Raw genomic sequence first — 14,598 nt, 5'->3', positions numbered from 1 at the left:
ATATTTGATAGTCTGGGCGATTTGACAGAGTTATGGCTGCATGAGAATCACTTGACAGAGCTTGATGTTAACCTATTCCAAGGCTTGCATAAATTGTCTACCTTATCACTGCATACAAATCAATTAAGAGAATTAAAACCTGGCATATTTGATAGTCTTGGCAATTTGACAGAGTTACATCTGTATGAGAATCACTTGACAGAGCCCGATGTTAACCTATTCCAAAGTTTTCATAAACTGTATATCTTAGCATTGCATAGAAGTCAACTAAGAGAATTAAAACCTGGCATATTTGATAGTATTGGCAATTTGACAGAGTTATGGCTACATGAGAATCAGTTGACAGAGCTTGATGTCAACCTATTCCAAGGTTTGCACGGATTGTCTTTCTTATCACTGCATACAAATCAACTACGAGAGTTAAAACCTGGCATATTTGATAGCCTCAGCAATTTGACAGAGTTATGGCTGTATGAGAATCACTTGACAGCGCTTGATGTCAACCTATTCCAAGGTTTGCACAAACTATCTATCCTAACACTTCATAACACCAACCTCACAATAATTAAACCTGATACATTTACTGACCAGTCACAGTTGAGGCTTCTTGAGTTAAGTTACAATTCTATTTCAAATCTTGACTCTGAACTGTTTTTATCCTTAAATGGATTGGAAAGGTTGGAGATAGACAGAAACAATCTGGCAATTTTACAACCTGGTGTTTTCAAATCTCTAGGAAACTTGTTACATTTGTGGCTTGATTATAATAAGCTGACTCAGCTAAATAAAGATATGTTCCAGGGATTATTCAAACTGGAGGCTCTAACATTGCATGGAAATGAACTAACCTACCTTAAGCCGTTCACATTTCAGAGTTTAAGAAGTTTACTTTGGTTGGATTGTAGGGAAAACAAACTTGTACAAATAGAGCAAGATGCATTCAAAGACAATTCATACCTACAATTTGTTGACCTCAGTTTTAATCCTCTTGAAAAGTTAACATATGATTCCTTTACAGAGCTAGGAAATAACACTACAATATCAGTTGATTCTGAAGCAGTTTGCAAATGTATCATACATCAAGATAACGGTCCCCGTTGTGCTGCCAACAAAGATCTGTCTCCATACTTATCATGTGAACCACTGTTATATAAGGAAGTAATCAGATTAACGGTGTGGCTACTAGGTTTATGCATAATTGTAGCAAACACAGTAGTTCTATTTTGGGGATGTGCACAGCTAAGAAAAGAAAAAACAAAACGAGATGAAGTGAAACAGAAACTACTGATTGTTAACTTGGCTACTGCAGATCTGCTTATGGGATTCTATTTGCTCATTCTTGGTGCAGTTGACAATCATTATGGTACATACTTTCCATTACATGCTGAAAAGTGGAGGACAAGCTTATTATGTAAATTTGCTGCTGTGTTATCTATTTTATCAAGTGAAGCATCTCTACTTTTCTTGACGTTGATTAGTTTTGATAGATTCTGGATATTTCAGAATATGACTCGACAAAACTTGCTAGATACTCGAATGTCGAGAGTAATTGCGACAATTACAATTTGGGCAATAGCGATTATACTGAGTACTATACCACTTGGCTTAGGGGATGAAGACTTTGCGTTCTCACAAGTTTGTATTGGATTACCGCTAGCAAGGTCTCTTAATTTTAATATTGAGAGGGAACCTGTCAATATCCTTTTAACCGACAGTGATAGAATACCCAACATCTCATTTCAAACATTAAATGTAACTGGAACCAGTCTAGCATCATACTACTCCATCACCTTATTTCTTGGAGTCAACTTCTTTTGTTGCATCAGTGTAGCAATTTGCTATATCTCAATATTCTGCATTATTATTTACACACGCAAAGTGGCTCATTTGACAATGAGTGTTTCCCGGTGGAAGAGAGAAGTGAGAACAGCATTCAAAATGGGAATCATAGTTCTCACAGATGTCATGTGCTGGATGCCGATAATAATCATGGGAATTTTGGTCCAAACAGAGTATACCAAATTGTCCCCCACAACATATGCATGGGTCATAGCATTTGCTTTACCAATCAATTCAGCCGTTAATCCATTCTTGTATGCTATTGGCCAGTGGGTATCAAATTATTTAGATAATAAGAGACCAAATAATCAATTTCTGTACGCCATTAGCCGGTGGATATCAAATTTACATTATAAGAAGGTAACTCAAATAGATGACGATGTTCCCATGGCAGAAACAGAGTTGTGATTCATAATTGCATTACATTTGTAAATTGATTTTGACTGATATTGGCAATTGGGTTTCAAGCACTGGGCTGCCAGTTGTTTTTCTTTTCATCTGGGGATTTTCTTGACCCCTGTTGCAGCAACTCATATAACAATGTAAGGAATTTGATATTGTTCTTTATCTCTGCTCATGGTACTGCCCCTCTCCTCTCCCCACCTAGCATCAGTTGCCAAAAGCAGTCACTTCTCATCTAGTGCTGAAAAAGGATACAGTGCTTGCTGAAATGTATACAAGTTAAGTATATTAGCCAATAAGAACCATGCTATTTGATGTTATTCTACCAGTTAAGCGTGTCGTTTGTAAACATTTCATTTGAATGATCATAGTTGCCAACAGCGTGACGATAGTCTGCGTACACTGTGTGATGAACGCCTGTGTGTTCGTTATTCGGAAGTGAATCCAACTCACTATGCGTACTCGTTATTGCCTAGTATTTTATGTATGTAGGTTGGCGTTTGCGTTGTATTTGAAATGCGATCACGGTGGGATTGTGTACTGTACAGCTGTTGGCAGTTGTGTTCATTCAAATAAAATTGTTACTATAGTCATGTATCTATCAAACTGTTCTTGATTTACTTCGATGATTGAAGCAATTTTGAAATTTTTTCCACCAAGTATATTTTAGTATACTTTTAGTATGAATCTTCTTCAATTTCGAATAAACTTTTGTTTTCTAGTCACTCTTGTATAAAAATTGATGAATGGCAGTTGATGTATTTTTCAGCTTAGTAAATTACAAACAAGAGTTCGATCACCATATAAGGGGGCTGCATGACCACCTTATTTATTATGGTGTTATAAACATCACAATATTCTGTAGTTTATTTTCATATCATTCGTCAATGTATCCGACTGTTTTTCAAATATAGAATTTTATATATTTTTCTGATCACACAAAGACTCGGAAATATCTTGGGCGATGACTTTTCACACATAATAAGGGAATGCGTAGTAATCTAGTAAGTATCTTTTTTTATAGCATGATCACGCATTGTTCTGTCATGTATACAAAGTTTAAGCTTCCGTCAGATAAGATGTGAATCATCGATAAACGTAAATGTTATCATCAATTCTTTATAGTCAATTTATCTACACAGTTAATTTGGCACAATAATTCAATCCATGTATTAATAATATAAACATAATTGAGAGATCGGTGATAGAGTCAGATACTCCGGTTTTTGTACTTCCTTTGAGCGTGGGAACTTTTATAAATAATCAGCTGTTCAAATGTAAACAACATAATGATTTTAAGCTTTTCTTTAACTTGTGACTTTTATAAGAAGAATTGGCTTACTTTAATGATAACTTTTTAAACTTGAGAAAAATCTGTATTTCTACTGGATAATTTCAGTTACAAAGCCTATTGGCAAGACCTATATGAAATGTAAACCTGGTAAAAGTTTTAAATTTGATATTGTGTGTATTGTTATGCATTTGATAAGATTGATGCTGGATAATCCAGCATAGTACAATACTGTTAATTTTATATCTTGTTGTAAATTTGATATTGTGTATATTGTTGTGCATTTGATAAGATTGAGGCTAGATAAACCAGCATAATACAATACTGTTCATTTTATATCTTGTTGTAAATTTGATATTGTGTATATTGTGGTGCATTTGATAAGATTGAGGCTGGATAAACCAGCATAATACAATACTGTTCATTTTATATCTTGTTGTAAATTTGATATTGTGTATATTGTGGTGCATTTGATAATATTGAGGCTGCATAAACCAGCATAATACAATACTGTTAATTTTATATCTTGTTGTAAATTTGATATTGTGTATATTGTGGTGCATTTGATAATATTGAGGCTGCATAAACCAGCATAATACAATACTGTTAATTTTATATCTTGTTGTAAATTTGATATTGTGTATATTGTTGTGCATTTGATAAGATTGAGGCTGGATAAACCAGCATAATACAATACTGTTCATTTTACATCTTGTTGTAAATTTGATATTGTGTATATTGTTGTGCATTTGATAAGATTGAGGTTGCATAAACCAGCATAATACAATACTGTTCATTTTATATCTTGTTGTAAATTTGATATTTTGTATATTGTGGTGCATTTGATAAGATTGATAGATGACAAGCTGAACTGGCATAAACATGTTGATCACATGGTTAAAAAACTGAACTCTCGCATGTATTGTTTCAGGAAACTGAATTTCTTTCATGTTAATTCTCGTATTCTCGCTTTGTTTTATGATTCAGTTGTAGCAAGTGTTTGGCGATATTGTTTACTTTGTTGGGGAGGAACATTACCATAGGGGACAGACAGAGGGTGGAAAGGGTAATTAAAGAAGCTAGTAGAATCATAGGCTCACCACGACAGGCTTTCGAGACAGTGTATACTGATCTTTTGTTGAAAAAGCTCACCGATGTGATGGAGGATCCCCAACATCCACTCCACCATCGCTTGTCATATCACCATAACTCAAAATCTGGTCGTATGCAACTGCGCGTGCAAATACAGACAGGTACCTGAACTCATTTGTTCCTCAAGCTATTTTTTATCATAACTTGAAGTACCGTCGTTAATTTATGTTTTCATTCCATTTCTAGGGAGTACACTTGAATTACATTTTGCTTATAATAACTGTTTTTGTATAATGCTTGTTCTCTATTTAATGTAGTTTTATGATCTCATATGTGCATGTAATTTCCAGAAATGGATTAATAAAGTTTAACTTGACTTGACTTGACTTGATTGAGGCTGGATAAACCAGCATAATACAATACTGTTCATTTTATATCTTGTTGTAAATTTGATAATGTGTATATTGTGGTGCATTTGATAAGATTGAGGCTGGATAAACCAGCATAATACAATACTGTTCATTTTATATCTTGTTGTAAATTTGATATTGTGTATTTTGTTGAGCATTTGATAAGATTGAGGCTAGATAAACCAGCATAATACAATACTGTTCATTTTATATCTTGTTGTAAATATGATATTGTGTATATTGTGGTGCATTTGATAAGATTGAGGCTAGATAAACCAGCATAATATAATACTGTTCATTTTATATCTTGCTGTAAATTTGATATCGTGTATATTGTTGTGCATTTGATAAGATTGAGGCTGGATAAACCAGCATAATACAATACTGTTCATTTCATATCTTGTTGTAAATTTGATATTGTGTATATTGTTGTGCATTTGATAAGATTGAGGTTGCATAAACCAGCATAATACAATACTGTTCATTTCATATCTTGTTGTAAATTTGATATTGTGTATATTGTTGTGCATTTGATAAGATTGAGGCTGGATAAACCAGCATAATACAATACTGTTCATTTTATATCTTGTTGTAAATTTGATATTGTGTATATTGTGACGCATTGGATAAGATTGAGGGTGGATAAACCAGCATAATACAATACTGTTCATTTTATATCTTGTAGTAAATTTGATATTGTGTATATTGTTGTGCATTTGATAAGATTGAGGCTGGATAAACCAGCATAATACAATACTGTTCATTTTATATCTTGTAGTAAATTTGATATCGTGTATATTGTTGTGCATTTGATAAGATTGAGGCTGGATAAACCAGCATAATACAATACTGTTCATTTCATATCTTGTTGTAAATTTGATATTGTGTATATTGTTGTGCATTTGATAAGATTGAGGTTGCATAAACCAGCATAATACAATACTGTTCATTTCATATCTTGTTGTAAATTTGATATTGTGTATATTGTTGTGCATTTGATAAGATTGAGGCTGGATAAACCAGCATAATACAATACTGTTCATTTTATATCTTGTTGTAAATTTGATATTGTGTATATTGTGGTGTATTTGATAAGATTGAGGCTGCATAAACCAGCATAATACAATACTGTTCATTTTATATATTGTTGTAAATTTGATATTGTGTATATTGTTGTGCATTTGATAAGATTGAGGCTGGATAAACCAGCATAATATAATACTGTTAATTTTATATCTTGTTGTAAATTTGATAGTGTGTATATTGTTGTGCATTTGATAAGATTGAGGCTGGATAAACCAGCATAATACAATACTGTTCATTTTATATCTTGTTGTAAATTTGATATTGTGTATATTGTGGTGCATTTGATAAGATTGAGGCTGGATAAACCAGCATAATATAATACTGTTAATTTTATATCTTGTTGTAAATTTGATAGTGTGTATATTGTTGTGCATTTGATAAGATTGAGGCTGGATAAACCAGCATAATACAATACTGTTCATTTTATATCTTGTTGTAAATTTGATATTGCGTATATTGTGGTGCATTTGATAAGATTAAGGCTGGATAAACCAGCATAATACAATACTGTTCATTTTATATCTTGTTGTAAATTTGATATTTTGTATATTGTGGTGCATTTGATAAGATTGATAGATGACAAGCTGAACTGGCATAAACATGTTGATCACATGGTTAAAAAACTGAACTCTCGCATGTATTGTTTCAGGAAACTGAATTTCTTTCATGTTAATTCTCGTATTCTCGCTTTGTTTTATGATTCAGTTGTAGCAAGTGTTTGGCGATATTGTTTACTTTGTTGGGGAGGAACATTACCATAGGGGACAGACAGAGGGTGGAAAGGGTAATTAAAGAAGCTAGTAGAATCATAGGCTCACCACGACAGGCTTTCGAGACAGTGTATACTGATCTTTTGTTGAAAAAGCTCACCGATGTGATGGAGGATCCCCAACATCCACTCCACCATCGCTTGTCATATCACCATAACTCAAAATCTGGTCGTATGCAACTGCAGCGTGCAAATACAGACAGGTACCTGAACTCATTTGTTCCTCAAGCTATTTTTTATCATAACTTTAATTACCATCGTTCATTTATGTTTTCATTCCATTTCTAGGGAGTTCCTTGAATTACATTTTGCTTATAATAACTGTTTTTGTATAATGCTTGTTCTCTATTTAATGTAGTTTTATGATCTCATATGTGCATGTAATTTCCAGAAATGGATTAATAAAGTTTAACTTGACTTGACTTGACTTGATTGAGGCTGGATAAACCAGCATAATACAATACTGTTCATTTTATATCTTGTTGTAAATTTGATAATGTGTATATTGTGGTGCATTTGATAAGATTGAGGCTGGATAAACCAGCATAATACAATACTGTTCATTTTATATCTTGTTGTAAATTTGATATTGTGTATTTTGTTGAGCATTTGATAAGATTGAGGCTAGATAAACCAGCATAATACAATACTGTTCATTTTATATCTTGTTGTAAATTTGATATTGTGTATATTGTGGTGCATTTGATAAGATTGAGGCTAGATAAACCAGCATAATATAATACTGTTCATTTTATATCTTGCTGTAAATTTGATATCGTGTATATTGTTGTGCATTTGATAAGATTGAGGCTGGATAAACCAGCATAATACAATACTGTTCATTTCATATCTTGTTGTAAATTTGATATTGTGTATATGGCTCAAAATAAGCTAAGGTGTCATAAAAGTGTAACACACAATTATTTTTCCAGCTCTTTTCTTTTGGTCTCCAACCAGGTTTAAATTATAGTATGCACATATATCGTTCATAATACACTAAAAGAAAGATAAGTTATAGACCATTTACTTCACAAATTTAATTTTCTAGCCCTTGCGTGACGTTATATTTGACAGACACAATTTTGATGATTTTCTGCAATCAAATAAAAATTTATAAAGTATTACATAAGGTATTTTGTGGTTATTTAGGTGTAGGACCTACAGCAACTGATTGTGGAAAAAAATGTGTCCAAATATTACAATAAGGAGGATAAATTGTTATAAATAAAATATGTGTGTCTGTCAAGCCATAACATACATAAGATGTCTGTCAAATGTAACATACAGAATAATAATTTGGCAAAAACAGTAGTTCAAGATGGGAAATTGAATAAAGATCACATGCAGTTTATAAATCACATGTTTTAAAACACTTTTATAAACTCTAAACTATCATCATAATGTGAACATCAAGTGATTTTTAATTTTTTAAAACAAATTGCGTATGTTATTTTTGACAGACACATACAAATCTTGCGTATGTTACTTATGCATACAAATGTTTGACAGACAACACTTAACAATGGATTGTGTCATCAAAAAGCTTCTCCTCACAAAGTGATAGTGCCACAAAGCTAGGTGGAGCTAAATGCTATGTCATGTAGCATAATTAGCTGTATCATCACCCTAGTTCAGCAGGAATTACAGCACCGTCTTGCGTGTGTTACTATTTGGCAGACATTTGAAGAAAAATTTTAAAATTGTTATATGTTCAAAAAAGATGGCAGCCACTTACAAATTGATTATAATATGGAGAAATGAAGTTATTTACAATAGATTTACCCTTTAGTTTATGCTTCAAGTCTTTGTTTATAAAAAACTGAGGGACTTCAAAATCAATCAAAAGTTTGACAGACAATAGTAACATACATAAGGCAAACTTTTAAATCCTTTTCTTGATCTGTTAACTTATAATTCATAATGCCTCTTTCTGTTTTTTTGATTGGTTTACTGCACCATTTTGGGAAACAGGTCACATGAATTTCTATAAGGATCCATAAAAAAAATTAAAAGCTGTTGAAAAAAGCCGTCTCTTGGCATGTTACAAACAAAAGTGTAAAAATAGGCATTTTTACATCTATTTTTTATTTTTTTATTATTTAGAGTGAAAGGATTTTACTTAAATTGTGTATGCTATGTCTTTACTACCTAAACTTGCCACTAAACTAGCAAATATTCCATTTCTATAATTATTATTTTAAAAAAAAGATGTCAAAATATATGGCTATAATATGACACCTTAGCATATTTTGAGCCATATTGTTGTGCATTTGATAAGATTGAGGTTGCATAAACCAGCATAATACAATACTGTTCATTTCATATCTTGTTGTAAATTTGATATTGTGTATATTGTTGTGCATTTGATAAGATTGAGGCTGGATAAACCAGCATAATACAATACTGTTCATTTTATATCTTGTTGTAAATTTGATATTGTGTATATTGTGACGCATTGGATAAGATTGAGGGTGGATAAACCAGCATAATACAATACTGTTCATTTTATATCTTGTAGTAAATTTGATATTGTGTATATTGTTGTGCATTTGATAAGATTGAGGCTGGATAAACCAGCATAATACAATACTGTTCATTTTATATCTTGTAGTAAATTTGATATCGTGTATATTGTTGTGCATTTGATAAGATTGAGGCTGGATAAACCAGCATAATACAATACTGTTCATTTCATATCTTGTTGTAAATTTGATATTGTGTATATTGTTGTGCATTTGATAAGATTGAGGTTGCATAAACCAGCATAATACAATACTGTTCATTTCATATCTTGTTGTAAATTTGATATTGTGTATATTGTTGTGCATTTGATAAGATTGAGGCTGGATAAACCAGCATAATACAATACTGTTCATTTTATATCTTGTTGTAAATTTGATATTGTGTATATTGTGGTGTATTTGATAAGATTGAGGCTGCATAAACCAGCATAATACAATACTGTTCATTTTATATATTGTTGTAAATTTGATATTGTGTATATTGTTGTGGATTTGATAAGATTGAGGCTGGATAAACCAGCATAATATAATACTGTTAATTTTATATCTTGTTGTAAATTTGATAGTGTGTATATTGTTGTGCATTTGATAAGATTGAGGCTGGATAAACCAGCATAATACAATACTGTTCATTTTATATCTTGTTGTAAATTTGATATTGTGTATATTGTGGTGCATTTGATAAGATTGAGGCTGGATAAACCAGCATAATATAATACTGTTAATTTTATATCTTGTTGTAAATTTGATAGTGTGTATATTGTTGTGCATTTGATAAGATTGAGGCTGGATAAACCAGCATAATACAATACTGTTCATTTTATATCTTGTTGTAAATTTGATATTGCGTATATTGTGGTGCATTTGATAAGATTAAGGCTGGATAAACCAGCATAATACAATACTGTTCATTTTATATCTTGTTGTAAATTTGATATTGTGTATATTGTTGTGCATTTGATAAGATTGAGGCTGGACAAACCAGCATAATACAATACTGTTAATTTTATATCTTATTGTAAATTTGATATTTTGTATATTGTTGTGCATTTGATAAGATTGAGGCTGGATAAACCAGCATAATACAATACTGTTCATTTTATATCTTGTTGTAAATTTGATATTGTGTATATTGTGGTGCATTTGATAAGATTGAGGCTGGATAAACCAGCATAATACAATACTGTTCATTTTATATCTGTTGTAAATTTGATATTGTGTATATTGTGGTGCATTTGACAAGATTGAGGCTGGATAAACCAGCATAATACAATACTGTTCATTTTATATCTTGTTGTAAATTTGATATTGTGTATATTGTGGTGCATTTGACAAGATTGAGGCTGGATAAACCAGCATAATACAATACTGGTCATTTTATATCTTGTTGTAAATTTGATATTGTGTATATTGTTGTACATTTGATAAGATTGAGGCTGGACAAACCAGCGTAATACAATACTGTTCATTTTATATCTTGTTGTAAATTTGATATTGTGTATATTGTTGTGCATTTGATAAGATTGAGGCTGGATAAACCAGCATAATACAATACTGTTCATTTTATATCTTGTTGTAAATTTGATATTGTGTATATTGTGGTGCATTTGATAAGATTAAGGCTGGATAAACCAGCATAATACAATACTGTTCATTTTATATCTTGTAGTAAATTTGATATTGTGTATATTGTTGTGCATTTGATAAGATTGAGGCTGGACAAACCAGCATAATACAATACTGTTCATTTTATATCTTGTTGTAAATTTGATATTGTGTATATTGTGGTGCATTTGATAAGATTGAGGCTGGATAAACCAGCATAATACAATACTGTTCATTTTATATCTGTTGTAAATTTGATATTGTGTATATTGTGGTGCATTTGACAAGATTGAGGCTGGATAAACCAGCATAATACAATACTGCTCATTTTATATCTTGTTGTAAATTTGATATTGTGTATATTGTGGTGCATTTGACAAGATTGAGGCTGGATAAACCAGCATAATACAATACTGGTCATTTTATATCTTGTTGTAAATTTGATATTGTGTATATTGTTGTGCATTTGATAAGATTGAGGCTGGACAAACCAGCATAATACAATACTGTTCATTTTATATCTTGTTGTAAATTTGATATTGTGTATATTGTTGTGCATTTGATAAGATTGAGGCTGGATAAACCAGCATAATACAATACTGTTCATTTTATATCTTGTTGTAAATTTGATATTGTGTATATTGTTGTGCATTTGATAAGATTGAGGCTGGACAAACCAGCATAATACAATACTGTTCATTTTATATCTTGTTGTAAATTTGATATTGTGTATATTGTGGTGCATTTGATAAGATTGAGGCTGGATAAACCAGCATAATACAATACTGTTCATTTTATATCTGTTGTAAATTTGATATTGTGTATATTGTGGTGCATTTGACAAGATTGAGGCTGGATAAACCAGCATAATACAATACTGTTCATTTTATATCTTGTTGTAAATTTGATATTGTGTATATTGTGGTGCATTTGACAAGATTGAGGCTGGATAAACCAGCATAATACAATACTGGTCATTTTATATCTTGTTGTAAATTTGATATTGTGTATATTGTTGTGCATTTGATAAGATTGAGGCTGGATAAACCAGCATAATACAACACTGTTAATTTTATATCTTATTGTAAATTTGATATTTTGTATATTGTGGTGCATTTGATAAGATTGAGGCTGGATAAACCAGCATAATACAATACTGTTCATTTCATATCTTGTTGTAAATTTGATATTGTGTATATTGTTGTGCATTTGATAAGATTGAGGCTGGATAAACCAGCATAATACAATACTGTTCATTTTATATCTTGTTGTAAATTTGATATTGTGTATATTGTTGTGCATTTAATAAGATTGAATCTGGATAAACCAGCATAATACAATACTGTTCATTTTATATCTTGTTGTAAATTTGATATTGTGTATATTGTGGTGCATTTGATAAGATTGAGGCTGAATAAACCAGCATAATGCAATACTGTTCATTTTATATCTTGTTGTAAATTTGATATTGTGTATATTGTTGTGCATTTAATAAGATTGAATCTGGATAAACCAGCATAATACAATACTGTTCATTTTATATCTTGTTGTAAATTTGATATTGTGTTTATTGTGGTGCATTTGATAAGATTGAGGCTGTATAAACCAGCATAATACAATCCTGTTCATTTTATATCTTGTTGTAAATTTGATATTGTATATATTGTTGAGCATTTGATAAGATTGAGGCTGAATAAACCAGCATAATACAATACTGGTCATTTTATATCTTGTTGTAATTTGATATTGTGTATATTGTGGTGCATTTGATAAGATTGAGGCTGGATAAACCAGCATAATACAATACTGGTCATTTTATATCTTGTTGTAAATTTGATATTGTGTATATTGTGGTGCATTTGATAAGATTGAGGCTAGATAAACCAGCATAATACAATACTGTTCATTTTAAATCTTGTTGTAATACAATACTGGTCATTTTATATCTTGTTGTAAATTTGATATTGTGTATATTGTGGTGCATTTGATAAGATTGAGGCTGGATAAACCAGCATAATACAATACTGTTCATTTTATATCTTGTTGTAAATTTGATATTGTGTATATTGTGGTGCATTTGATAAGATTGAGGCTGGACAAACCAGCATAATACAATACTGTTCATTTTATATCTTGTTGTAAATTTGATATTGTGTATATTGTTGTGCATTTGATAAGATTGAGGCTGGATAAACCAGCATAATACAATACTGTTTTAATATTTTATATCTTGCCATGACTTAGGGGTTCATTCATAGGATTAAGGGCATGATCGTTGTTTATGCCCGAGGCGTGAGCCGAGGGCATAAATCAACGATCATGCCCGAAATCCTATGAATGAACCCCGTTCATACATACCCAACATTCTGAACATTGTTAGCAATCCAATACAAATGAAAATAATAAGGGTTTACAATTTTAAATAACATTTCCATACCGTTTACCTTCTGAAATTGGAAGGAAATGAGTAGGCCTACTTGCAGGAAGCAACACGGCTCATGAGGTCAACGCGTCACGGCCGAGAGTCAACGCGTTCATCTTTTGCGCTCCGCATGAGATGGGCGCGGTGACATGCGCGTGTACGCAAAACTAGCAAATCGTGGATCACGTTAATTGGGTTCCAATGCTGCGTGACACTACATGTTTATGCCCTGCGTACTGGTCATAAACGGAATTTATGACCAGCACAAACGGGCGCAAATCCAATCAGAAACGTTGTTATATCATGAGTATGTATGAATCATTTGTTATCTCTATCTTCTTGAATTACTTTTAGTAACCTAAATTATGTGTGCAGCATCTTGATAATTAGACAGAATGCTTGAACAATTATCACTGTTGCATGATAGACACCCATATGATAAAGGATGTGATGTTGGGATGTTTCTCACTTATACACTCCCTATGGAAGACATGACCTTAATTTCCCACACAGGGAGTGTAAATTTCAAATGGGGTTACCTACCTGAATGGGAGACTTCATTTTAAATCTATACCCTCTGTGTGAGAGATTAGACAAAAAAAAAAGAAAGCCCTGTTCTACAGTCCCGACCGAACCAGATTTTGAACAAATTGGGGAAAATTTTTTCCTGTACAAATGAATCCCGACCCAAATTTCGGAAATTTCAGGAACAAAATGTCTTTTTTGTATTTTCTCAAATTGCAAATTATTTACCGATTATGTTGATTTTTTGGGTCATTTCCAAAAAAAAAAGAAGAAGAAAAAAAAACCGACCGACCGACCGACCCTACTTAGGTCAAATCCGCCCGTAGAACAGGGTTTCTTTTTTTTTCTTCGCCTCAAGGTCATGTCTTCCATAGGGGGTGTATGGATTTCAACTGGAATAGCACAGAATTCCCTTATAAATTCAAACTGTGTTACAACACAATCAAACCCACAACCATGTTATAATTAATTGCTACCAAACATGCAATTTTGATCTGTACATTTGTATTTTGAATGATCCTAGAATTTAATTGAGACTAGCACACTATCGTAAGTATAGTCCAAATAGGTAACTTGCAGAGCATGGTGCATCCTGTTACAAAATTTTCAGAATTTGTTTTCAAAAAATGTATGTA

At 31.9% G+C, this 14,598-nt stretch overlaps 1 protein-coding gene across 1 annotated transcript in view; it reads right to left on the bottom strand.

Annotated features, from left to right (window-relative positions):
- Positions 1-14,598, bottom strand: part of LOC140141312 (mitogen-activated protein kinase kinase kinase 7-like) — a 122,252-nt gene that overhangs the window by 89,173 nt on the left and 18,481 nt on the right. The gene's annotated exons all lie outside the window — the stretch shown is intronic.

The sequence above is a fragment of the Amphiura filiformis genome, chromosome 19 (assembly GCF_039555335.1).
Source record: "Amphiura filiformis chromosome 19, Afil_fr2py, whole genome shotgun sequence".
In the NCBI taxonomy this organism is placed as follows: Eukaryota; Metazoa; Echinodermata; class Ophiuroidea; order Amphilepidida; family Amphiuridae; genus Amphiura; species Amphiura filiformis.
The sequence above is the reverse complement of the archived record's forward strand: the minus strand, read 5'-3'. Positions and strand labels throughout refer to the sequence as shown.